The sequence below is a fragment of the Artibeus jamaicensis genome, unplaced genomic scaffold (assembly GCF_021234435.1).
Source record: "Artibeus jamaicensis isolate MK-2021 breed Jamaican fruit bat unplaced genomic scaffold, CSHL_Jam_final contig_60, whole genome shotgun sequence".
NCBI classification, from domain to species: Eukaryota; Metazoa; Chordata; class Mammalia; order Chiroptera; family Phyllostomidae; genus Artibeus; species Artibeus jamaicensis.
In genome coordinates this window covers 8,830,101-8,856,877 of record NW_026521900.1, presented here as the reverse complement: position 1 = coordinate 8,856,877, position 26,777 = coordinate 8,830,101, and the positions used below count along the sequence as shown (strand labels likewise).

The 26,777-nt window shown below is 38.1% G+C and overlaps 1 pseudogene; it reads right to left on the bottom strand.

Annotated features, from left to right (window-relative positions):
* Window positions 1-520: 520 nt before the first annotated feature.
* LOC119055214 (60S ribosomal protein L17-like) lies at window positions 521-3,736 on the bottom strand (annotated as a pseudogene).
* Between the last annotated feature and the right edge of the window lie 23,041 nt (window positions 3,737-26,777).

The following is a 26,777-nucleotide window of genomic DNA, read 5'->3' as shown; positions in this document are numbered from 1 at the left end:
CCAGCAGGGGAAGCACTAGAAGCAACCATACATTGATGTTTCTCTCCCTTTCTCCTTCCCCTCTAAAGATAAATAAATAAAATCTTTAAAAAAAACTTAAAAAAAAGAACAGAGAACCAATTCATAACTTGATGCTTTTAGAAAATAAAAACTGTACATAATAGATTTGAACCTCCGTTGGGAACTGAGAAAGCTGGTATATTTAGGGCTAGTCTCCTAAAGTGCCAGCCTACAGAAGGTAGGTAAAATGGAAACATAAAGAAAGTGTTTGCGGAAGTGTTATGTCAAAGCTAGAGATCAGCTTTGTTTGCAAAATCACAAAGTAGAAATAATTCCACCTAAAGGTAGATAGATGTAAGATTTAGATATGACTTACTACCTTCAGTAGACAACAGAGCTTAGGGAGGTCTCAGGCTGTATCAGGAATCAAAATTACACCCCATTTCTTCTTGAGTTTTCATAGTTTCTCCAAGAGAAATCAGGTTTTTTTACTTTTATTAGTATTTATTTTATGCTGAATTTACTCCCAATCCATAAGCTTTTGTTTCTTCAGTTTCTTTTGGGATATCTTTTTTTTTTTCTGTGCAACTTCCTACTCTGGTTTAGGAACAGTCTGCTCTTTCTCAATGAGGATCACTTCAATGTGGCAGGGAGAGCTCCTGTATGGGTTAACCCACCCATGGGTTCTGTAAGTTCTGCACTGCATCATGGGAGCTTTGTTCACCTGGATGTACTCAATGACCAGAGAATCCACATCTAAACTCTTAAGTTCAGCATTACTCTCTGCATTTTTTAGTATGTGGAGCAAAAACTCACCACTCTTTTTGGTCCACCTACCCTGTGTTCAGCCCCACTGTTTGGCCTGGGCACACCTATCAACTCCACCATTGTATTGACAGAATGGGACACACTGCTTCGTTATAGTGACGTGTTTCAGATACTTGCTGGCTTTTCAAATACACATACCCTTGATGGCCTGGGCAGTTTCATGAGTGTTCTTAAAATGAACATGAACCATTCATTTACTAACGGGCACCTAGGTTGCTTCCAACTCTTGGCTATTGTAAATTGTGCTACAATGAACATTGTAGTGCATAGGTTCTTTGAGATTGGTGTTTTAGGGTTTTGGATCAAAAAATTATGGTATATATACACAATGGAATTCCATGAAGCAGAGAGAAAAAAGGAGCTACTACCCTTTGCAACAGCATGGATGGAACTGGAAAGCATTATGCTGAGTGAAATAAGCCAAGTGTTGAAAGACAAATACCATAGGATCTCACCTTTAACAGGAAGCTAAACAACAAAACAAACAAGCAAGCAAAATAAAAACAAAGACACTGAAAAAGGAAACAGGGGGACAGCGACCAGAGGGGAGAGGGGAGGGAATTTAAGGGGAGAAAGGGGAGGGATTTAGAGGAACAAGTATAAAGGACACAGGGACAATAACTAAGGAGGATGGAAATGGGAGGGAGGTGGGGAGCACAAGGCAGGGTGGGTTGGGATGGGAGAAATAGACAGAAAACTGTACTTGAAAAATAATTAAATAAAATTTAAAAAAAGAAAAAAATGAACATGAAGATTTGAACTTCTTTTTTTAAATTTATTTTTTATTGATTATGCTGTTACAGTTGTTCTATTCCCCCCCTTCATTCCCCTCCACCCTACCCCCCCGTCCCCAAAATTACCCCCTTTAGTTTATGACCACGTGTCTCAAGTTCTTTAGATTCTATATTTCCCATACTATTCTTGCCCCCCATCTATTTTCTATCTACTGTCTATGCTACTTATTTTCTGTACCTTCTCCCCCTTCTCCTCCTCCCACTCCCCTGTTGCTAACCCTCCTTGAGATCTTCATTTCTATGTTTCCACTCCTGATCTAGCTGTCCTTTTAGTTTGCTTTTGTTTTAGGTGTGGTTGTTAATAACTGTGAGTTTATTGTCCTTTCACTGTTCATGTTTCTTTAACTTCTTTTTCTTAGATAAGTCCCTTTAACATTTCATATAATAAGGGCTTGGTGATGATGAACTCCTTGAATTTGATCTTATCTGAGAAGCACTTTATCTGTCCTTCCATTCTAAATGAAAGTTTTGCTGGATAGAGCAATCTTGGTTGTAGGTCTTTGGATTTCATGACTTGGAATACTTCTTTCCAGCCCCTTCTTGCCTGTAAGGTCTCTTTTGAGAAATCTGCTGACAGTCTGATGGGGACTCCTTTGTAGGTGACTGTCCCCTTAGCTCTTGCTGCTTCTAGGATTCTCTCCTTCATTTTAATCTTGGCTAATTTAATTATGATGTGCCCTGGTGTGTTCCTTCTTGGGTCCAACTTCTTTGGCACTCTCTGAGCTTCCTGGATTTCCTGGAAGTCTATTTCCTTTGCCAGACTGGGGAAATTCTCCTTTATTATTTGTTCAAATAAGTTTTCCACTGGTGGCTGTGCCTTTCCCCTTCTGGTACCCCTATAATTCGGATGTTGGAGCGTTTAAAGATGTCCTGGAGGTTCCTAAGACTCTCCTCATTTCTTTGAATTCCTGCTTCTTCACTCTTTTCTGTTTGGCCATTATTTGCTTTCTTCTGGTCCACTCCATTGATTTGAGTCCCAGTTTCCTTTTCATTGCTATTGGTGTCCTGTGCAATTCCATTCATTTCAATTAGTTTCGCCTTCATATATTTGTCTAATTTGTGGCTATAATCAACCAGTTCTGTGAGGATCCTGATCACCAGTGTTTTAAACTGTGTGTCTGAGAGTTTTGCTATTTCTTCATCGCTTAGATTTATAGGCTCTGGGGCTTTGAGATCTTCTTGAGCCATTTTTGGTCTGTTCGCACCCTTTCAGTGTGAGGAATGGAGCCTTGGACTCCCAGGTTGCTGGGTTGTGACGCTGTATGTGGGGCCGTGGTCAGAGCGGGGAAATGGCGGCACCCTCTGCTGTTTTGTCCCACTGGGTGATGAGCAGAGTCTTAGGTGGTTCTCCAGGGCTGGGCCACTCAGAGTTTCTGGGTTATGACGCTGTATGTGGAGGTGGGGTCAGAGCAGGGAAATGGCGGTGCCCTCCCTGCCGCTTGCCGCTGGGACCGGCTGGGTCCCGGTCCAATTGCCCACTCCCTCGCTTGTCCATCCACACACGAATGCGCGACCACAGTCAACCCGCAGCCCTGCTCCCTCGCTGTTTCCCCGTGATTGCTTGCTGAGTTGCCCTCCAGGTCCAACTCTGCCCCTGGATTCCACGCGCCTGAGTCTGTCTGACCGAGTTTTCCTGTGCTACCCCGCTCTGCCAGCTGCTGGTTTCACCCCTCTTACCGGTCAGGCTGAAGAATTTGTTGTTATCAGACTTCCGAAAAGTTCAATTTCCTGTGTTCTGGCTTTTTTCTGTTGCTATTATTTAGTTGTCTCTACACTTGGTTGTGTGAGGAAGCACGACGTCTCTACCCATGCCTCCATCTTGGCGGAAGTCTGAACTTCTTTTTTTTTTTTTTTAAGATTTTATTTATTTATCTTTAGAGGGGAAGGGAAGGAGAGAGGGAGAGAAACATAAATCTATGGTTGCCTTTTGTGCGTCCCCTGCTGGGAACCAGCCTGCGACCCTGGTATGTGCCCTGACTGGGAATCGAACTACAATTGTCTGGTTCACAGGCCTGAACTCAATCCACTGAGCTACACCAGCCAGGGCTAAGATGTGAACTTCTTGATTTGCATGATTTTGTGGAGTTCTCTGGGTCAAGTGAATAGTGAACCATCTTCAGAGGTCACCTCTGGTTGCTTTTGGGGGAAATCAGTTTATTGGCATGTGAAATAAATCTCCCTATATTTTACGTTCCTAAAGGATGCTGTGCCTCCTCCCTTAAGCCTCCTAATAATATTCTGCTTTATACTTTGGTTATTTTTGTACCTCTCTCTGGTACAAAACCTTTTGAAAGTAGAGAATACCTCTTCATATCATTTTTACCCCATAAGCTCTAGCACAGTTCCTTGCACATTGTAGGAACTTACACACATTTATAAAATGAATTGAGAAAGCTCAAATCTAATTAGTGCAAGATTAGGTCTAGGATACTTTTTTAGTTTACAGGGAGACTTATCATTTTTAAATAAATTAGTCCCCTGATAAAGTAACCAGAAAGTGATACCCTTAAGGGGAAAACTTACTGATTGACTTGGTAATTTGATTTTTTTCTCAAGAACATTTAATATGGAAAACCATACAGTTGCCTATGTAGAGTATTTGGCATAAGCTAACATACGTAAAAATTTGTGTTATAGTGCAGTAAAGATCAAGGAGGAAATTTATATTATTTCCAGCTAGAATTGACTACTAGAATATTCATCAGTAAAATAGTGAAAACAATGACCTTTCAGTTAATTCAAATTCATGAATCTTTTCCAGATTGTAGATGGGTTCTGAAAATATAACAACCCACAAATTGTCTACCAATTTACTTCATCTGGATGATCATCATGAAGCTACATATTACAGCAGTGAAAATAAAACAACCTGAATAAGAAAATATAAAACAAATGCTAATTTTTCAGTTCAGTAAACATTTGTTGATTACATATTTCTGTACATATTGCTGAGTTTAGGTGCTGTGCTATAGAGGAAACACAGATGTATCAGATAATTGCTACTGCCTATTAAGTACCACCTAGAGACCATGGACTTTATATTTAGTTCTCATAGCAATCCTGTAGCATAGATATTGCTGCCCCCATTTTATCAACAAGAAAATGAAGGCTCAGGGAAGTTAGATAACTTTCCCAATGTTTCATAGCTCCTAAGGAATAAAATCAAGATTTGAACCCAGATCCGACTCTAGAATCATGTTATTCCCATGAACCACTGTAACTTCTGTTAAGGAGTGCTGAGTCATTTTTATCCTGATTTATAGAATTAGATGCAAATTATATAAAACCAATTATAAAAAAAGTATTATTTGATTTATTTATATGAGTTTATTTTTTGTTCTCAGCTACATTATATAAGCTCCCAGAGGGCAGAGACCATACCATAATCCTGTAACTTTCCTTGAAGTGCCTAATATGGTGCTGAACACAAAAAAAGATCCTCTCTATATACTAGTGGCTTCATAAATTTTCCCTCAGCCCAACAATTTCTGAGGATAAGCCAGATAATACTTTCATGCAAGGGTAAAAGAGGAAAGAAAAACAAGTATGTCATGATAGTAGCTTATATTAATTGACTATTAACTCCTATGCGATGCATATTACCTCACTTGATTTGCAAAACTAGACAAAGTAGATATTATTATTCTCATTTTGCAAATGTGAAACTAAGGCTCAGAAAAATTAAGCTTCTGGTCCGTGATTATAGAACCAGTAACTGATGAAGCAAGAATTGAAATGTCATTCTGTCTAACTAGAGTTTATATTCTTTACTCTTTCACTCTCTTCTATTCTAAGACCACATAGATTGGAAGATACCCCCATGATTTTCAATTTTTTTCAAAGAAATAAAGATTACAACCACATTAAATAAATAGGTTTACTGAAAAAGTATTCCAGTTTCAGAATGAGGAAATGGGTGTGCCCAGAGGGCCAGAACATGAGTTACATAGTATTTGCAATATGTTTCGTTTCCTTGGAATGCTGAAGTCACAAAGACAGACAACTCCTACAAGTGGTATTAATGGCATTTTTCAAAGTGCTGAAAAGGTTCAAAGAGTTTAGACATCCAATACATAATCTTTTGAATTACAGGTTTCTCGTGCTCATGAATAAATAACATCAGCCACATGACCTATTTCAAAGGGTTCAAACTGATTGAAAATTTTTTAGATAATTTTTAAATTTTAATTTTTATTGTATTTTCCCACTACCATTTAGTCCCCTTATGCCACCCCCTCCCAGAAATCACCACACTGTTGTCCATGTCCATGAGTCCTTTTTCCTTTTTGCTCAATCTCTCTTCCCTCTCACCCCCACCCCTGCATTAGCTGTCATCCTGCTTTCCATAGATTTTAATGAGGCTTTATAGCTCTAACATAAAGGTTTTTAAAAAATTTTTTTTTGTTTTAAAGAAAGCCTTCAAGAAACATGTTAAAAATAATTCTCCTCCCCAGTCTTGGAAGCTTTCTCATCCTCTCTACTCCCATATCACTCATCCTGTAATGGATCCTAATTAACTATGACCTGACCTACAACTTCAACCTAGTCCAGACAAGCCCTGATCCTGACTTTCGTAAAGACCCACAAGACTGTGGGAGTTGAGTGGGAATTCCCTAGAGTCTTGTTGCTACTTACAGGATACTACCCTCAGTCCCTCAAAAAAGGGAATGTTTTACCTTTTGTGGTTCTTGGAACTTTTTAATTTGTCAGACCTAAAGTTTCCCTTAGGCATGAATTTGAAATAAAACTAGATCTCTGTGAATGGCGTTACCAGATGCCCAGCAGAAAAGTATCAGGTCTCTAAAACTGATAAGCAAGAGGTGTTACGCAGAGGATCTTTCTAGTTCCCTGCTGCATTTAAATGCATTTGATTCCAAAGAATATGTTATAAACTAACATACAACATTGCCTCTCTTAAATTGGGAAAATTTTTCTCTGGTATAACCCAGCATAACACAATTTACAATTAGTTTCAAAGCTTTCTTCTACTCTACAGCAACCAGCTTCAGGTTAACTTTTTGGATTTCAGTCCTTTTCTACTTTGCATAAGGGTAACAATTAATATTATCCTCTTGAACTGCTTGGGACTCATGTAACACCCTTGCCAGACACTGTGGACACCTTCTTGGCTTATGAATTGAAGTTTATAATCAAGGGTTTTATAGCCCTACATTAATTAGCCCTCATTACTGAAAGGTTCTTATAAATTAGTCAATCCCAAATTGTATGACTTCCATGTAATCCAAGCACACTATTTATCTGTATCTCTTCATACCTAGGGTTGCCAGATTTCCATTCTTGGATGTAACTGTTCCAAATTTTAGGTTGCTTCCAGTAAAATTAAATTTTTACTAATTGAATAAATAAATGAATAAACCCATTATTATGCAGATGATTTGGCATGTGAAAACCACTATGCAAGGAACATTTTATTCTGTTGGAATGAAGCTTCTGATCTCCATGATGAAGATGAGGAAAGCAGATGAAAGTTCTGTTCGGAAATGAAATGCCTAACTAAGAGCATGCTCGAGTCCAGTCAATCCAGGAGATGAAATTCAGATCTTTCTGATATTTCTGGTGCCAAAAGGCATAAAAGAGACTATGAGAAAACTTAAGAATGTCACTAAAAATAAAATAAAAGAAATATTTCAGGTTATGATGTGAAAATATGAAGACATCGGTGAATCTTTTGAGGAAATTACAAGCATAAAACAGAACAGAGATGTGTAAAACAACCATTTAAGAGCTTTGAAATTAGGCAAGATAGAAAACAATATGGGAAGCATTTATTCTTGAGAAACATTTTGAGCCTCAGGTAAGAACAACAGGAGTCTGTGGCTTTCATTCTTGGGTCTGCTTACATACTCTGCTCTCAGCTTCATTGGGAAAAACTTAGTTTGACCAGCATGGGGCTGGTGGTGAAAACTAATAGTTCTGCTGCTAGAAGGTGAAAACTCAATATGGGATGAATAAAGCTTAATCATAGCTTAATCAACTACAAGTAATAAATTTACAGAAAGCATAAAGAAATTCTAGAAGAAAAAGAAAGCAGCAGAAAAAATATTTGAAAAAAATAGATTCAAAACCACCACAAATTTGCTGAAAAGCATTGATCTACAGATTTAAGAAGTTCAACAAAACCTAAGTAAAATAAACACAGAGATCAACACCTAAACATGTCATACTTACACTGCTAAAAGAAAAAAAGCACGTGGATATTTTGAAATAGCAAGAAAACAAACAATGATCCCAAACAAGAGAACAACAATAAAATTAACAGGCAATTTTACATCAGAACCAAAGCTGAAAATATACACATTCAAAGGGCTGAAAGAAACAAACTGTCAACTCTGAATTTTATATCCATCAAAACTTAACAGATGAGTGTGAAGTAAACATTTCCAATTAAAGAAACATGGAGAGAATTCATTGCTAGCAGATATGCCCTACAATAAATGTTTAATGAAGTAGTCCAGACTGAAAGGAAATGGTACAAGATGTTAAATCAAATCCATAAAAAGGAATGAAGAACACTATATGATGAGCACATATATGAGATCATGTGTATTTACATGTTTTGTTTACACATATATGTATCACATATTTCTCTTTTTATTTAAAAATGTGATTATTTACAGAAATAATTATAACATGTATTGTTAAGTACAGAGCATATAACATGATACATATGATAATGATAGAACAAAGATGGGAATAAAAGAGAGGTACACTGGAGAAAAATTGCTCTATTTTACTAAACTTAAGTCAATATTAAACTGAAATAGATGTTCAGTTAAGGAGGCATACTTTAATTGCTAGAGTAACCACTAAGAAAATAACAAAAAATGTAGGCTAAAATTTAACAGAGGTGTGTTAACATGATATATTAAAAACACTTCTTTTTAAAATATATTTTATTTACTATGCTATTACAGTTGTCCCATTTTTTTCTCCCCTTGATTTCCTGTCTTGTACCCCCCCACCATTATTCCCCCACATTAGTTCATGTCCACAGATCATACATATAAGTTTCTTGGCTTCTACATTTCCCATACTATTCTTAACGTCCTGTCTATTTTGTACCTACCACTTATTGCTTCTTATTCCCTGTACTTTTTCTCCCATCCTACTCCCTCCCCCTCCCACTGATAACCCTCCATGTAATCTGTATTTTGTGAATTTGTTCCTGTTCTAGTTGTTTGCTTAGTACATTTTTGTTTGGGGTTTTTTTAGGTTCAGTTATTGATAGTTGTAAGTTTGTTGACATTTTACTGTTCATATTTTTTATCTTCTTTTTCTTAGATATGTCCCTTTAACATTTCATATAATAAGGGCTTGGTGATGATGAACTCCTTTAACTTGACCTTATCTGGGTAGCACTTTATCTGCCCTTTCATTCTAAATGATAGCTTTCCTGCATAGAGTGGTCTTGGATATAGCTCCTTGCCTTTCATGACTTTGAATATATCTTTCCAGCCCCTTCTTGCCTGCAAGGTTTCTTTTGAGAAGTCAGCTGATAGTCTTATGGGAACTTCTTTATAGGTAACTGTCTCCTTTTCTCTTGCTGCTTTTAAAATTCTCTCCTCTTTAAACTTGACTAATGTAATTATGATGTGGCTTGGTTTGTGCTTCCTAGGGTCCAATTTCTTTGGGACTTTCTGGGCTTCCTGGACTTCCTTGAAGTCTATTTCCTTTCTCAGACTGGGGAAAATCTCCTTCATTATTTTTTCAAGGAAATTTTTAATTTCTTGCTCCTCTTCTTTTCCTTCTGGCACCTCTATGATTCAGACGTTGGAATATTTAATATTTTTCCAGAGGTTCCTAAGCCTCTCCTTATTTTTCTGAATTCTTTTTTCTTCATTCTGTTCTTTTTTTTTTTCATTTTATTTTATTGTTGTTCAAGTACAGCTGTCTGCCTTCCCCCCACCACCATTCCCCTGACCCCAGCCCTCTCCACCTCCCTCCTGTTTCCACCCCTGCCCTTATTATTGTCTACATGTCCTTTATACTTGTTCCTGCAAACCCTTCATCCTTTTCCCCCCATTATCCTCTCCTATCTCCCCTCTGGTTACTGTCAGTTTGTTCTTAATTTCAATGTCTCTGCTTGTATTTTGCTTGCTTGTTTGTTTTGGTGATTAGGTTCCACTTAAAGGTGAGATCATATGGTATTTGTCTTTCACTGCCTGGCTTATATCACTTAGCATAATGTTCTCCAGTTCCATCCATGCTGCTGCAAAGGAGCTCCTTCTTTCTTTCTGCTGTGTAGTATTCCACTGTGTAAATGTACTATAGTTTTTTGATCCATTCATTTACTGATGGGCACTTAGGTTGCTTCCAGCACTTGGCTATTGTAAATTGTGCTGCTATGAACCCTGGGGTACATATATTCTTTTGGGTGGGTGTTTCATGGTTCTTATGATATAAACCCAGCAGTGGAATTGTTGGGTCAAAAGGCAGATCCATTTTTAGTTTTCTGAGGAAATTCCATACTGTTTTCCACAGTGGCTGCACCAGTCTACAATCTCATCAACAGTGGGCTAGAGTTCCCTTTTCTACACATCCTCTCCAACACTTGTTGTTTGTTGCTTTGTTTATGATGTCCATTCTAAGTGGTGTAAAGTGGTATTTCATTGTGGTTTTCATTTGCATCTCTATGGTGTCTAGTGATGCTGAGCATCTTTTCATATGTCTCTGGGCCCTTTGTATGTCCTCCTTGGAGAAGTGTTCAAGTCCTTTGCCTATTTTTTTAATTGGGATTTTTGTCTTCCTAGAGTGGAGTTAGGTGAGTTCTTTATATATTTTGGAGATCAAACCCTTGTCTGAGGTATCATTGGCAAATATGTTTCCCCATACAGTTCTGGTTGAATGTTTAGTTCTTCCTTTTGTTTCAAATAATTGATTTGAGTCCTGCTTTTCTTCCCTTCACTGTTGCTTCTCTGTATATTTTTCTTTAAATCACTTTGCATAGCCTTTACTTTTTCCTTGTATTTTATGACTATATCCAACCATTTCTGTGAGTATCCTGATTACCATTGTTCCATTGTTTTGAACTTTGCATCTGATAGGTTGGCTACCTCTTTATCTCTTAGTTGTATTTTTGGAACCTTCATCTGTTCTGTCATTTGGTCCATATTTCTGTATATCGGTATACCTGTTACATTGTTAGGGGCAGAACCTTAGGTGTTAGCCAGGGTGGGGCAACCAACTTTGCTGTGTTGTGGCACTGTATGTGGGGGAGGGGTTTTAGAGGGAACAACACTGATTGCTCCAGTTTTCAGTCACTTCCACCACTGCCCATAAGCAAATTGGTCCCTTCTGGTGCTGATTCCCTGGTAGGTGGGTTTGTGCACATTTTAGGACCCTGAGGGTCTCTCATACAAACTCTCCTATGAACGTGGGAGTTTTCCCCACTGCCACAACCCTCACAGGAGATGACTTTACTTTTAAAGAGTCACAGAAGATCTAGTGAAATGGAGAGGTCACCCCTGAAGAACTAGATACAACCAAATAATCTGAAAGGTAAAAATTTTAAACACAGTTGACCCATAAACAACCCTTGAATAATTAGACTCACATAGTTAAAACCCATATTATTCGAGAATTAACTGTATTTTCAAAACACAGATGATAAAATGCTTATGTGGAGAGCTGACAAGTTAAACACAGATTTTCAACTCCATGGGAATCAGGACCCCTAAACCTCATTTGTTCAAGAGTCAACTGTACATTTAAAATAGTCTAAAGATTGGAGGTAATAATAGACATTATTAATATTAGAAACAAATAGAAATTGTGAAAATTAGAAATACAGTAATTAAAATCCTCAAGTAGTGGGCTAGTAATAATAAACAAAATCCAGTTGAAGAGATAACAGTAAATAGAAAGATATATCTCCCAGAAGTTAGTACAGAGATGTCAAATATATGATCATATACATAGGTGCAGAAAACAATTCAGTTAAGTTTAATACATATGCTTTATTTTATTTTAAAATTAATTAATTTATTTATTTGGGAAAGAGAAAGAGATTTGTTGTTCTACTTATTTATGTATTCGTTGGTTGAGTCTTATATGTGCCTTGACCAGGGATTGAACCTGTAACCTTTGAGTTTCAGGACAATGCTCTAGGCCTTGAATAGGGCAACTATGCCTTCTTTTAAACATGTAACCTCCAAGACAACTAAATAAAGAAGAAAATTTCCTTAATCTGACAAATGATATGGAACTCTACCAAAACCTATAGCAACTATCATACTTCATGGGTAATGTCTGTACTCTTATCTATTAAAGTGAGGATTAGGAGAAGGATGTCACATAGTACTTTTAATATTCCTATTGTATTGATATTTCAAGACAAAGCAAAAAACAAAAGGATTGGAAATGAAGAAGCAATTTTGTTGTTAGTCACAAGCATCATGATTATCTCTATAACAGGCAAAAGTTCTTGGACATGAGATCAACAACATACAAGTAATAATGGAATTCCTATATATCAGTAATAACACATTAGATAATACAATAGAAAAAAATCTCATTTACAATGATAACAAATACTATGCACTAACTAAGAATAAGCATAAAAATGATGTGCAGCTCTAGCTGGTGTGGCTCAGTGGATTGAGCACTGGCTTGTGAACCAAATGGTCGCTGGTTCGATTTCCAGTCAGGACACATGCCTGGGTTGTGGGCCAGGTCCCCAGTAGGGGGCATATAAGAGGCAACCAGTTGATATCTCTCATACATGATGTTTCTCTCCCTCTCTATCTCCCTCCTTTCTCCTCTCTCTAAAAATAAATAAACAAAATCTTCGAAAAAATGATGTACAGACTTTTATGTGGAGATACATCAAACATTATTGCAAAATGTTGAAAAACAAAGACTTAGATTGAGAGAAATACCTGTTCAAGGATGAGAAGATTTAATATCTGAAGGCTGTCAGTTCTCACTAAGTTAGTCTTTAAATTAATATAATTTCAATTAAAATTTTACCAGAATATTTTGTCATTTAACAAACTGATTCTAAATTTTATATAAAACAGTAAGACTGTAGTGCAAATTTACGATATTTCTGAAAGGACATTTTCTTGGCCAGATATGAAGAATTATATTAAACTATAGCCCTGGCCGGGTAGCTCAGTTGGTTATAGCATCATCTTGATGCACCAAGGTTGTGGGTTTGATCCTTGGTCAGAGCACATATAAGAATCAACCAATGAATGCATGAATGAGTGGAAAAATGAGTAGATGTCTCTCTCTCTCCCTTTCTCCCCTCTAAAAAATTAATAAATAAAAATTAGGAAATATAAGAATTATATAAAGCTATAGTGATTAAAACAGAGTAGTTTAGTATTAGAGAATAGATAAGTGGACAAGTGGAATACAATAGAGAGCCCCAAAATAGACCGAATATGTGGAGTTACTATAGAAATAGCCTTATACATCACCAAAGAAATTCTGAACTATTCAGTGAGTAGTATCAGGACATTTGATTATGTGTATGTAGAAAACAATAGATTTTCACCCCCTACCATTGACAGAAAATACATTTCAAATGAATGTACCTGAATGTGGATATCAAAACTTTAAAGCCATTAGAAAAACATTAGAATATCTTCATGTCTTCAGCATAGGTCATACAAAGCACAAGTCAAAATTGTTAATATTAATAAATTGAATTATGTTAAAATTTTAAACTTCTGTACATAATCACATCATAAATGACATTAAAATTTGAACAACTGCTTGGGAGAATATATTTGGAGCATTTATAACCACTAAATGATTGGTATCCAGAATACATGAAGATCTTCTACAAACAAATAAATTAGAAATAGACAAATAAATCAGAAAAAAATAGGTAAATGATATGAACAGGAAATTCACAGAAGAGGGTGCACAAATGGCCAATAAACATGTAAAAGAGGTTCACCCTTGCAACTAATTAGGAAAATGTAAACAAAAACAAAAATTATCTTCTAGTTCATACCACCAGATCCATAAAAGCAAAAAGTCAGAAAATATGTTGATGGATGTCTGGCAAATTAGGAATAGAATTCAAACACTGCTAATGAGAGTATAAATTATAGTAAGTGCAATTTGGCACCACAAATGAAGTTGAAAATACAAATACCTATCCATTTCACTTTAGAAATGTATACAAGAGAAAATTTCACTTGTGTTTCAGGAGACATTTGTTGTGTGCTGCAGGATTACTATAATAGTAAAAACTAGTAACAACTTAATGTTCATCAAATTAGGATACATTTGTATAATAAAGTACTATATAGCTGTTATAAATGAACTGGCTCTCCTCCAAACATATACTGAGATATTTTGAAATGAAAGAAAATTGTACAATTTTATAAATGGTATGATAGCATTTACATAAACATCCATATGAATATACATGAAACACAATAAATATATATTTGATGAAGTCATCAGAACACTGAATGGAAAGATACTAGTACGCAAAATTCAGGACAGTGAAAGGACAAAGGTAAATGGTACTGGAAAAAATACAAACAAAACTTTAACTCTATCTGTGATTTTTTCTTGTATTTAAAAAAATCTGAAACAGAGACAAAATTCAATTATGTGTTCTGCTTCCTTGATTACTCATGTTATTCTCTGTATTTTGTACTTAAAGTTTTATTTAAATAGCAAAATAAATATACTACATGAGGTAAGCAAGAATTTGGAGAACCATGCTTATTTATAGTTACTTATTAGAGGACCTTCTCTCTCAAATCACTTTGAAATGACCCTGCATCTGGTGTAGAATTGCTGTAGTGCCATTGTTTGAGTAAAGATTGCTGTGTATAAAGATTATACAATAGAATGTTACTGGAATAAATACAGCCAAATATGTATAATATGTGACATGTATAATATGTGATGTGTGTAATATGTGATATAGAATGTATATATGAAAAATATTACTTTTTGTATTGCTCAAGATACTGGTAGAACAAGTTCTTACTTAAAACTGCTAAGCACAGTCTAAGTACTGAGGAAGTACCCAAAGGAAAACTCTCTGTACTGCCAGGTGAGATTCATGTATCAAGACAGGGAGCCAAGACAACAGAGGATGATTAGGAGGCCTTAAGGAGAGATGGAGAAGATAGAATAACACACCCTAGGCAGAGATTCCAGCAGCTAAAATATCTAATTCAGGCTTCTGGCTGCACCTGATAGACCAGAGGTGAATGAACTTGGAGCAAGCCACCAAGAAAGGACAGCTTCCCAAATCTCTTTATATCTCAGAAATATATTAAGGATCTCCATGAGCCTAGCTGTCCTGGACAGGACCTGTAATGCATAGTGTGACCTTCTTGCTTTCAAACACAAAGCATCAAATAGAGAAGTCCTAGGCATGTCTTTCTCCTTCTTCCTCTGGATAAAACTGTGGTTTGCTTAGAATAAAACTACACCTTCTATTGAAAACATTTTTCCTTTCCTGTACATAGCAATGCTACTGACACATGAACAGCAAGAGTGTACACTAACTTGTTCTTCTATAATGGCAAACTGAATCAATGTTGTATCACAAGTGCCATCTTTTTCCTTCTATCACTCTTCCTCCCAAATGGTCACCATCAAGCATTATTGTAACATCATCACTCACATTTCTGAGCACTTTCCAAGAACAAATCACAACAATACATGACAGTGTAATAGAAAGGTTTGATGGCTCCACTGATGAATGGTTTACAATCAGTCCTATATATTTAAGAAACCAAATAAAAATCCATGTCTGTGGTAAATGCCAATAGGGGTTCCAAATAGTATACACTTCAGGAAGTCAAGAGTGGTTGAGGTCTTAATAGAAGTTTCCATTAGTTAGCTAGAGCTTAGCATGGTTCTACAAGACAACAGCAGCATATATTAGAATCATGTTTGCATGATTTTTTTTCTCAAAGGATGTTTTTAGATCAGGGATGGTAAATGGATTCATTTTAAGTGACCACTCCAATCAGTAGGTGTCCAGCATGAAAAAGGACTAAGATTGCTTCTGGCCTGGCAGGAAAGGTCTGGTATCCTTCCCAGGTATATGCCATAGGTGCAGCTTGAGTAGATGGAAGCATGTGTGTGCCATTTTTGTAAATTATTGCACTTGATTTATAAAATGGCTTTTCCCACTCAGTGAAATCATGCAAACATTACCCATGTATGGTCCTGCAACACTAAATTCAAGATTCTTGCCCTGAGCAGTGTGGATCAGTTGGTTGAGCATTGTCCCACAAAGCAGAAGGTTTCTGCTTTGATTCTCAGTCAGGGCACATGCCTGATTTAAGAGTGCTGAGGGTTTGGTCCTCAGTCAGAGCACACGAGAGAAGCAACTGATTGATGTTTCTCTCCCTCTCTTTCTCTCTCCCTTCCCTCTCTCTAAAAATAAATAAATAAAATCTTTGAAAAATGACTCTCTTCATATGAACTAGTAGACGTTTATAGCTTTGTATCTAATTACAGAGCTTTTTATCCTGAAGGTGGTTTCAGCCACATGGAATGTTACTGAGATGAATGTCTTTGCTCAAAGTATTGCACCAGGATTTGCTATGTGGGTGGAATCCTGTGGGATGCTGACAGTTTGTGGAATATTTGTAAGAAAAGAACTGGTTTAAGAAGGTCACCATTTCTCTCTTTCTCTCCCTCTCTCTCTCTTTCCCCTCTCTCTCTCTCATTCTACAATGTATGTGTACAAAAATTTTATTTCCAGAGTTCACATTCAATATTTTGATTTTAAAAAATCATTGTGACAGTGTATGTAAAAAAATGAGTCATACATGATTTCAAATTCTATAGATATTTTCTTATATAATTGTAACAACAACAATAATAAAATGTTCATGTGCACACAAAACTTCTCTGAAAGATGATATGCAAGTTGATTTAAGTGCAGTTTCTATCTTAAAAGGCATACATGAATACCTACACCACATTCCCATCAATCTCAAATTGGGTCATTAGCAAGACAATATAGAAAATACAGTCTCTGCACTCAGAAATACCTTAATGCAAATCCTGAGTCCACCATTTTCTAACCATATGACCTTGGATGATTTCTTCAAATATGAAGTGGCAACAATAATAGTTGGCCCACAGGACTGTTAAAATAATTAAATGAGGGAAATAGATAAAGCACCTGTTAAGTGCCTTGTACATAGTATGGTTTCAACACATTGAAGTTCTTCTGTTTTATGCTATGTAGTACTCACAGAATATCTGATTCTATCTCAAAAAATTCTCTCTACTTTTCTATTCTACTTTCAGTTGTGAGCAAAGGAAAGAAGTTCCTTCATTTCTGAATGACTCTCTGCTTCTGTTCCTGATCTCACAAGTTCTTTCTGGGAATGCAACTCTATGGCCTCCATGACCCACCATGTCTTTCTCCACTTTTTGTCATCTTAGGCAGCCCTTGCAGCTTTTCTAACTTTTGGAGTTGCCATAGGCAAGTTGGCTAATGCTTTTACTAATAATTACAATGTTCAGAAGGTTATGCTTCATGGGTATTGAAATAAAGGAAAATCTATACCTAATAGTAGAAGAATCAAATTTATGTATTCCTTTAGATCAGGGACTATATGTCATGTTTATTTGTTCCATACCATGTCAATAAGTAAATATTTAGTCAATCTATACTTAATAGATTTAGTCAGTCTAATTGTTTGTTGGTGGATATTAGGAGAAGAAAGAAGTAGCAGGAACATGGGCAAGGGGTTAGAGAAATAGAATTTGAGAAGGAAAAAATGTGTGAAAACCTGGAAAAAGAATGCTAAAGATGAGGTTGATGTAACTCAGTAGGTCATAGGTTTTCAGCATAACAGAAATAAAAAATAAGGAAAAATAAACTCTGCGCCCCAGTTATCCAAATTAGTAATGGACAGTTTGTGGGCCATGAAATGTTTCATTGTGCATCGCTCTATTTTTCTGGGGTATGCATGGCTTCCCTTATAGCCCACTAAGCACACACTTAAGGCTTTTCAAGTCCCTAATGAAAACTCTACCCCAGCCAGAAGTAATTTCCAGACTTTATTATGGTTCTGTTGGGAAATTTTATATACTTTTCACCCCAGAAAAGATGTCAAGTATCACCTAAATCTCAACTTCAATGACCTGAATAAAATTTAGAAGGAACTGTGATTTCTCAGAAAACTCTTCAAATGCTGAGCGGCTGATGCAGAATGCCACTTTATAAATAGTCACCGGCTGCTCATTGAGCAGGAGCAATGTGTATCAGATTGATAACAGTGATGCTTTTTTCCAGATTCTCCTCTGAGAAAAGTGAAAAAGGGAACTTTTCTCCCCTTATTTGCCTTGCCACAGAGACCCAGTGCGAGACACCTCCACCCTACACACAGAGAGAAAATTACTTGACTCTTGGATCAGTTCGAGTGGCCTACATAAGCATTTCTAAATGTAGTATTTTAGAGTATCTTACTGTAACCCATCGCATGAGCATGCAACGCACTCACACTACTTTAATTCTATTTTCATCCTACTCTCCCTTTTTATTCCTGCACCATTTTGGGGAACCAACACCTTCCTTCATGAAGTTTCTGTATAGTACTGGCATCACTTTCCTAGCCTTTAAAACCACCCACCTAAAGGATCAAAACAATCAATTTCACTCTTTGAAAGCAAAACTGATCATTCATCTCTCTCTCCATTGTGTGAGTGCAGTCTCGGTCCTGAAAGTGACACCTCCTTACATTTTGTGTTGCAGGCCCTCCCTTGCTGCGTCTATGTTCTGGCCCTGAGTCCGCAGGAGCCATGAGTCTTATTGAAGCAAAGGGTCACAGTGCTGAAGGGAAATCAAGTTTCAAAACTCTAGGTCAGCCACAGTTGCACATCATTTTCAATACCTTGATGTCTTTATCTGCTTGTTTCTGTCTCACAAATAACATTATTTACTCTTTTCCTAAAACCAAGCCCTTTCTAAAATATGAAAGTTACAAAACCTCGTTATATCACTTCAAGTTATTTGTCAAAAACACCAAATGAGCCCTGGCTGGTGTGGCTCAGTGCATTGAGCACTGGTCTGTGAACCACAGGGTCATTGGTTTGGTTCCTAGTCAGGGCACATGCCTGGGTTGCAAGCCAGGTCAGGTCTCCAGTGGGGGATATGCAAGAGGCAACCGCACATTAATGTTTCTCTCTCTTTCTCCCTCTCTTCCCCTCTGTCTAAAATAAGTAAATAAAATTCTTTTTTAAAAAATGCCAAATGAATATATATTATACACATATATAGATATATATGTAATCTTAATGAGAACATTTCCATAATAATTTTCAACCAAGTGAGTGAAAGAAAGTTCTCTCTCTTCCTCAAGCGCTGAAAAATGATCCAAAGTGACATTCCATAGTTCACTAAGGAAGCTTATTCAAATTAATGTAAGCCTACTTGTTTCTCACAAGTAGAACTTTTATTTCCCTTGTTTGCATAGATAAGTGTTTAAACTTTTCATCCACATGTAGTAACATCATAGGTTCTGGGTTATTTGTCAAGTGAACAAATCAACATGTAGAGTCCTCATACACAAAAGATATAAATATTTCCTAATCATTATCAATGTTTTGCCTTATTTATCTGGCCCTGAGTATGAAAGTCATCATTTTAAAAGCCTTCAACAATTTCACTAACGAGGCTCAGGTTCTAGCAGATGCCTAGGGATAGGAGGCAAAGAAATGTAACTATGGTAGGACTGCAAGGAAGGAGAGGTCTAGATGCCAGCTCTGCCAGAAAGGCATTGTGGCACCTCATAGAGGTCACTTAACCTCTCAGACCCACATCTTTTTTACTCATTTTAGATAATGCCAGTCCAATGAACATTCATGGCTCAAAGTCTTTATGATATAGAAAGAGTTGTCTTTCTTCTCCTCTCTCTAGTTTAAAACCTGGTCAACTATAAGAGTACAGTTTTGGCACTAGAATGTATGGAAATAATGGGGTTATGCAAATACTGAAGAAGCACAGTGGTCTTGGATTGTCTCTTACCTTGGAAAGATCTGATCATGCATCACCATACAAGCTCCCTCTCAGGCAGCCCACTAGTGATTCAGGAAGATTATTTGTCTACAACATGACTTTCCCACTGACATTCCTTCAGTGGGAAGAGCATGGCTTTAATTTTGTGATGTGATTAGATTAAATTCTTTTCTTTAAACAGTTGTTTGAGACTTTGGCTGCTCATATGCATCACCTGGGAAACTTTGGAAAATAACAATATCTAGCTCAGTCCCAGATTTTAATATTGGTATAGGGTGTGGCCAAGGCATTAAGATTTTCAATCCCGAAGGATGCTGGGAAGATGGCGACGGAGTAAGATGGAGCAGATACTAGCTCCTGTACTCATGGGTGAAAATCCTGGCAGATCTATGGAAAAACAGCACAATAAACCATCGGTTACCCAGCATTTATGAAATTAAAAGACCAGAGATTGTGACCGACGCTGAAACACCAGACGGCGGCAGAGTCAGCTACCGGAGCTGGGTCTCACGCGGCCCCTGTACTGCCGCCAGAGCAACAGGCCTGGGAGCCGGGGCCTCAGGTACGGAAGCCGGACACTCCAAGCCCCTGTGACGGTCCTGGGAGACAGAGGAGTCAGGAACCAGAGCGGGGACACCCTTGTGCCGATGCCATAGCTACTAGCCTGGGCAACGGAAGGGTCAGTTGCAGGAGCTGGGACACCAAAGGCCCCTGTGACGCCGCCATAGAGACAGGCCTGGACCCTGAGGAGCCAGCTACGGGAGCCGGGAAGCTCTCAAATCCTGTGTCGCTGCCATAGCGACGAGACTGGACTCCGGGGAGCCAGGTACGGAAGCCCGGACACTCCAAACCCCTGTGACGCAGCTGAGGAGCCAGCTACGGGAGCCGGGAAGCTCTCAAATCCTGTGCCGCTGCCATAGCGACGGGACTGACGCCGGGGAGTCAGGTACGGAAGCCAGGACTCTCCAAACCCCTGTGACGCAGCTGAGGAGCCAGCTACGGGAGCCGGGAAGCTCTCAAATCCTGTGCCACTGCCATAGCGACGGGACTGGACGTCAGGGAGTCAGGTACGGAAGCCTGGACACTCCAAACCCCTGAGACAGCCCGGGGTGGCAGAGGATCCCTCACGGGAACTGGGAGGGTCACAACCCCTGTGCTGCTGCCATAGCAAGGGGATTGGACACTGGGGAATCAGGTACGGGAGTTGGGACTTTCTAAGCCTCTGTGCCACTGCCATAGAGACAGGACTAGAGCCGGGGAGTCAGGTACGGAAACCGGGACACTCCAAGCCCCTGTGACGGCCCTGGGCGGCAGAGAGAGCCAGATACGGGAGCCAGGACATTCCCAGCCTCTGTGCCACTGCCCTAGTAACGGGCCTGGGTGCTTGAGGAGGCGGCTACTAGAGCCGGGACATTCAGCAGTGGTAGGCGACCAACGCAGAGACCAGTGCGAGGACCAGCGTGAGTGTAGGTAGAGACGAAGAACATCAAGAAACTTCAAGGAGTCTGTACCACTGAACTTCACAAGGATCATACCACAGAAGTTTACACCATAAAACCAGTGTTTCAGAACAGATCAATTTTGGAAGCAGAGACTAACAAGAAGAGTCTCAAACAATGGGAAGACAAAGAAACAATCCCCAAATGAAAGAAAAAGCAGAAACTTCAGAAAGAATGTTAGATGAAATAGACGCTGATCAACTATCAGACAGTGAATTCAAAGCACTGGTTATTACGAAGTTCAAAGAGCTCAAAGAGCTCACAGTGAGCTACCAGAAACTACAGGGAAATTATAATGATCTCTCTGCAAACTACAGCAACATCAAAAAGGAAATGGAAACCATCAGCAAGAGACAAGAGGAAATGAAGAATACAATTTCCGAATTGAAGTACACAGTAGAAAGTTTCCAAAGTAGGATAGATGAAGCGGAGGATAGGATTAGTGAGTTGGAGGACAGGGTAGAAAGCATCTCACAGAAAGAGCAAGAAAATGAAAAGAGGCTCAGAAAGAATGAAGAGGGATTAAGAGAAATGCAAGACAATATGAAACGTAACAATATACGAATAATAGGAATACCAGAAGGAGAAGAAGAAGAACAAGGGATAGAAAATGTATTTGAACGAGTAATGAGAGAAAATTTTCCTAATTTGATAAGAGAAAAAGTCTCACAAATCCAGGAATCACAGAGAGTCCCAATCAAGAGGAACCCAAGGAGGCCCACCTCAAGACACATCATCATCAAAATGGCAAAATTCCAAGACAAAGAGAGAATCTTAAAGGCAGCAAGGGAGAAAAAAGAAATAACATACAAGGGAGCCCCGATAAGGTTAGCTACCGACTTCTCAATGGAAACACTTCAAGCAAGAAGAGAATGGCAAGAAATATTTCAAGTAATGAGAACCAGAGGCCTACAACCAAGGCTACTTTACCCAGCAAGGCTCTCAATCAAGATAGAAGGCCAAATAAAGAGCTTCCAAGACAAAAGAAGTCTAAAAGAATATGCCTCCACCAAACCAGCTCTACAAGAAATACTAAAAGGACTGCTTTAAGGGAAGGAAGGATAAGAGGGAGACAGAGAGGAACACAGGTACAAAAATGGCAATGAATAAGTACCTATCAATAATAACCTTAAACGTAAATGGATTAAATTCTCCAATCAAAAGACACAGAATAGCTCAATGGATAAGAAAGCATGACCCACACATATGCTGCCTACAAGAGACTCACCTCAGGACAAAAGACCATCACAGACTAAAAGTGAAAGGCTGGAAACAAGTTTTCCAAGCAAACGGACAAGAAAAAAAAAGCTGGGGTAGCAATTCTCATATCAGACAAAATAGACTTCAAAAAAAAGGCTGTAAAGAGAGACCCAGAAGGTCATTTCATTATACTCAAGGGAAGAATCCACCAAGAAGACATTAACATTGTAAACATATATGCACCAAACATAGGGGCACCCAAATATATCAAGAAAATCTTAGAGGACTTCAAGAAAGATATTGACAGCAACACAATCAGAGTAGGGGATTTGAACACCCCACTATCAAAAATGGACAGATCTTCCAAACAAATTATCAAAAAAGATATTGTGGCATTAAACAACACCCTAGATGAAATGGACTTAACTGATATATAGAGAGCCCTTCATCCCAAAGAAGCTAAATACACATTCTTTTCAAATGTACATGGAACATTCTCAAAGATAGACCACATGATAGGACACAAAAAGGAGCCTCAACAAATTCAAGAAAATTGAAATCATACCAAGCATCTTCTCTGACCACAAGGCACTGAAATTAGAAACCAACCCCAAAGAAAAAAACCCAAAGCACCCAAAAACATGGAGACTGAATGGTATGCTATTAAACAATGAATGGGTCAAGAATGAAATTAGGGAAGAAATCAAAACATTTCTGGAAACAAATGAAAATGATCGCACAACAACCCAAAACTTATGGGACACAGCGAAGGCAGTCCTGAGAGGGAAGTTTATAGCAATACAGGCCTACCTAAAGAATATAGAAACATTTCAAACAAACAACCTAACCCTACGCCTGCAAGAACTTGAGGAACAACAACAAAGACAGCCCAGAGCAAGCAGAAGGAAGGAAATAACCAAGATTAGAGCAGAATTAAATGACATAGAAACTAAAAGCACAATTTTAAGGATCAATGAATCCAGGAGTTGGTTCTTTGAGAAGATAAACAAAATAGACAAGCCTTTAAGTAGGCTCATCAAGAAAAGAAGAGAGAGGACACAAATAAACACAATCAGAAATGAAAAAGGAGAGATTACAACTGATACCACAGAAATAGAAGAGATTGTAAGAAATTACTATGAAGAACTGTATGCCAAGAAATTTGAAAACCTAGGGGAAATGGACACATTTCTAGAAAAATACAATCTTCCAAAACTCAGTGAAAAAGAAGCAGAAAATCTAAATTCACCAATAACAGCAAAAGAAATTGAAGCAGTAATCAAAAAACTCCCATCACACAAAAGCCCCGGACCAGATGGTTTCACAGGAGAATTCTACAAAGCATTTAAGGAAGAGCTAACCCCTATTCTCCACAGACTATTTCAAAAAATTCAGAAGAATGGAAAACTCCCAAATTCTTTTTATGAAGCCAGCATCATCTTAATTCCAAAACCAGATAGAGACACAACAAAGAAAGAAAACTTCAGGCCAATATCGCTGATGAACATAGATGCTAAAATCCTCAACAAAATATTGGCAAATCGCATCCAACAACATATCAAAAAGATCATACACCATGATCAAGTAGGATTCATCCCAGGAATGCAAGGATGGTTCAACATTCGCAAATCAGTAAATGTAATACATCACATAAACAAAAGCAAAGACAAAAATCACATGATCATATCAATAGATGCAGAAAAAGCTTTCAATAAGGTACAACACCCATTTATGATAAAAACACTCAGCAAAGTGGGAATACAAGGAGCATTTCTCAAAATAATAAAGGCCATATATGAGAGACCTACAGCCAATATCATACTCAACAGGAAAAAACTAAAAGCTTTTCCACTAAGATCAGGAACAAGACAAGGTTGCCCACTTTCACCACTTCTATTCCATAGAGTATTGGAAGTTTTAGCCACAGCGATCAGGCAAGAAAAGGAAATAAAAGGCATCCAAATAGGAAAGGAGGAAACAAAACTGTCACTGTTTGCAGATGACATGATAGTGTACATGGAAAATCCTATAGACTCTACCCAAAAACTCCTCAAACTAATTGATGAGTTTGGCAAAACAGCTGGTTACAAAGTCAATATCCAGAAATCAAAGGCATTTTTGTATACCAACAGTGAATCAGCAGAAGCAGAAATAAAGAGAAAAATCCCATTTGATATAGCAAAAAGAAAAAATAAAATATCTGGGAATAAACCTAACCAAGGAGGTAAAAAACCTGTATGCAGAAAACTACACAGCCCTGAAGAACAAAATCAAGGAAGACACAAACAAATGGAAACATATACCTTGTTCATGGATTGGAAGAATTAACATTATCAAAATGTCCATACTACCCAAAGCAATATACAGATTCAATGCAATACCTATTAAAGTACCAATGGCATATTTCACAGACATAGAACAAACACTTCGAAAATTTATATGGAACCATAAACGAGCTCGAATAGCAGCTGCTCTTTTGAGAAAGAAGAACAAAGTAGGGGGGATCACAATACCTGATATCAAACTGTATTACAAGGCCACTGTAATCAAAACAGCCTGGTACTGGCATAAAAACAGGCACATAGACCAATGGAACAGAACAGAGAGCCCAGAAATCAACCCAACTCTCTACAGTCAATTAATATTCGACAAAGGGGGCAGTAACATAAAATGGAGTAAAGATAGCCTCTTCAACAAATGGTGTTGGGAGAACTGGACAGCTACATGCAAAAAAAAATGAAACTTGAGCACAGACTTACACCATACACCAAAATAAATTCAAGGTGGATAAAAGACTTAAATGTAAGTCATAACACCATTAAAGTCCTAGAGGAGAACATTGGCAAGAAAATCTCAGATATTTCACGCAGCAACTTCTTTACTGATATGTCCCCTAGAGCAAGGAATGTAAAGGAAAGAATAAACAAATGGGATCTCATCAAAATAAAAAGCTTCTGCATGGCTAAAGAAAACAGTATTAAATTAGCAAGACAACCAACTGTATGGGAAAACATATTTGCCAATGATACCTCAGACAAAGGTTTAATCTCTAAAATATACAAAGAACTTACACGACTCCACTCTAAGAAGACACCCAACCCAATTAGAAAATGGGAAAAGGACTTGAACAAACACTTCTCCAAGGAGGACATACAGAACATTCAGAGACACATGAAGAGATGCTCAATATCATTAGCTATCAGAGAGATGCAAATTAAAACCACAATGAGATACCACTTTACACCAGTCAGGATGGCTATCATAAACAAAGCAACAAACAACAAATGTTGGAGGGGTTGTGGGGAAACGGGGTCCTTAGTTCACTGTTGGTGGGAGTGCAGACTGGTACAACCATTATGGAAAACAGTATGGATTTTTCTCAGAAAAATAAAAATCGACCTGCCTTTTGACCCAGCAATTCCACTGCTAGGATTATATCCTAAGAATCCTAAAACATCAATATCAAAGAACCTATGCACCACAATGTTCATAGCAGCACAATTTACAATAGCCAAGAGTTGGAAGCAACCTAGGTGCCCATCAGTAAATGAATGGATCCAAAAATTGTGGTACATATACACAATGGAATTCTATGCTGCAGAGAGAAAGAAGGAGCTACTACCCTTTGCAACAACATGGATGGAACTGGAAAGCATTATGCTGAGTGAAATAGGCCAGGTGCTGAAAGACAAATACCATATGATCTCACCTTTAACAGGAAGCTAAACAACAAAACAAACAAGTAAGCAGAAAAAAAAACCCAAAAAAACAAAGACACTGAAATAGAGAACAAGGGGATAGTGACCAGAGGGGAGAAGGAAGGGAAGTTAAGGGGAAAAAGGGGGAGGGATTTGGAGGAACAAATAGGAAGGACACGGGGACGAGAACTAAGGGGGGGGGGAGGAAATGGGAGGGAGGTGGGGAGCAAGGGGCAGGGGAGGCTGGGATGGGAAAAATAGACAAAAAACTGTACTTGAAAAATAACTAAATAAAATTAAAAAAAAAAAAAAGATTTTCAATCCCCACCCCCACAGATGTTTCTAAATGCAACCAGATTTCAGAACCACTACTGAGGTGATTTAGTACAGTGATTAAAAGCCTGGACTAAGATCCCTGTAAAAGATTCACATTAAGAAAGAAAGAAACCACCTGGGAAAAGGACCAAGGTAGAAATGAATGGCTGAAGGAGGAAGGATTAGGCAGGTACTGAGACAATGTCCACTATCCTCATAAAGCAAGTGCTGAACAAATCCTGCTGGGGGGCAGCAATTCTGTGCAGGCAGCTGACTCCCCAGCTTGGCTTCTGGCTTCATGAGAGCCCAGGGGACAGCAAAGCTAATGTGTCTGTTTTCCATCTGCTTCTTTGCAGTCCCTTCATAAACACTGACTGGTGTGGGGACTTCTAAGGGGGCACACTTTCTCCATTTGCCACACTGGGCTGGGCATATGTGCTCAAGAACACAACCT